Below are 1,431 nucleotides of genomic sequence, written 5' to 3' on the forward strand. Positions count from 1 at the left end.
CACTGATGTTTTCATGAGTTAAATAATCAATTTCCACAGAAGAATGTACAGCTAAACCAAATTAAGGATACAAAATCTTCCACACATGGGCTTATACAGGACACATTTTGTTTAGTAAAATGAAAAGTTATTTTTTTCTTTACTTTTTTTATGTACCGAGAATTGAACTCAGGACCTTGCACTTGCCAGGCAGGTGCTTATGCCGCTGAGCTATATCCCCCACCCTTGGAAAGTTATTTTTCAAAAAAATCTGCAGTCTTTTTGCCATGCAAGGCACCAACAGGGTGCAGACTTTCCAGCAAAGATTGTCAAATAAATAAATAAATAAATAACAACAACAACAACAAAATGGAGTTGATCAGTTCTTTGTTAATTAGAATGCTTCCTCTTCATGTCTATGCCACATTTCCAGATAATCCCCAGTGTCACTGAGCTGGGAAACAGTGAGGTCTTGTGTGAGGTCATCAAGTTTGTCACTGCTGTTGATGTCATCTACTCCCACAGAAAGATCTTCTTCAATCTCTTCACCAATACTTAGCTCACTTTTTTCTGAGCAATGGGTGACACTATTAAAGTTATCAACATAGTCTTCTTCTCCAGTCTCTAACCCAACTGATCTAATTTTATCATTGACTAATTTCAGATCTTTCAAAACTGTGCTTCCCCTTTTACTCTCAGGCTCTTTTAATGAGAGGGCTCCTGCCAGGGAAGTGAGTCCACTCCTTAAGCAGGGAGCATCTGAGAGCGAGGCCAGACTTCCTGCTTGCTTCCTAGGTTCAATTCTCCAACCATAGGTTTTTTCTGGTTTAGGAATGGGATTATCAAAGAAAGAATCTCCTCCCGTATCATCTTCATCTGGAGAAAGGCCAGCTTTCTCTTTGACATCTAATGTGGTGGAGCTTAAAAAAGATCCAATTTTTGTTTCATGGGTCAGTGAGTGCAGACTGCTTTTGTCCTTTGGATCAGTGAGGGGACAGCTGTATCACTCTGACTGGCCTTACTGTTGGCCTTCTTACTAGGGGTTGAGTGTGTACTTGTTTTTTCCTTCCAGTGACTTTGGTGGAGAATGTACATCACATAGACCCAGAGCACCTTCCCCACTGCAGGCCCTTTCTCTTTCTGTTGAAGGTGTCTGATCACTTCTAATAGTAAGGGTCTACTCGCAATGCCTTCTGCTTCAATGATACCTAAATCTCAGGCTAGATTCTCTTGCCCTTCAAGACCTTGAAATCTTACTGTGCTGGCTTCAGGTAGAAAAACAGCCAAGGGAAAGTCAAAAACAGCCAAGGTTAAAAAACTGAAGAAATTCTGCAACAAGACTTGCCACTAAATGACTGTTTTTTGTATTTAAGTATTTTTTCAGGCTCTCATTGACTAAAGGAGTTTTGTTCTCTACTTTTTCTTGCTCCTCCAGTGCTAAAAACACAGCTG

The 1,431-nt window shown here is 40.4% G+C and overlaps 1 pseudogene; it reads right to left on the reverse strand.

Annotated features, from left to right (window-relative positions):
• Positions 1–373: 373 nt before the first annotated feature.
• LOC102015062 overlaps positions 374–1,431 on the reverse strand; it is a 6,592-nt pseudogene continuing 5,534 nt past the window's right edge.

This window comes from Chinchilla lanigera, unplaced genomic scaffold (genome assembly GCF_000276665.1).
Source record: "Chinchilla lanigera isolate Chin_1 unplaced genomic scaffold, ChiLan1.0 scaffold00045, whole genome shotgun sequence".
Classification (NCBI taxonomy): domain Eukaryota; kingdom Metazoa; phylum Chordata; class Mammalia; order Rodentia; family Chinchillidae; genus Chinchilla; species Chinchilla lanigera.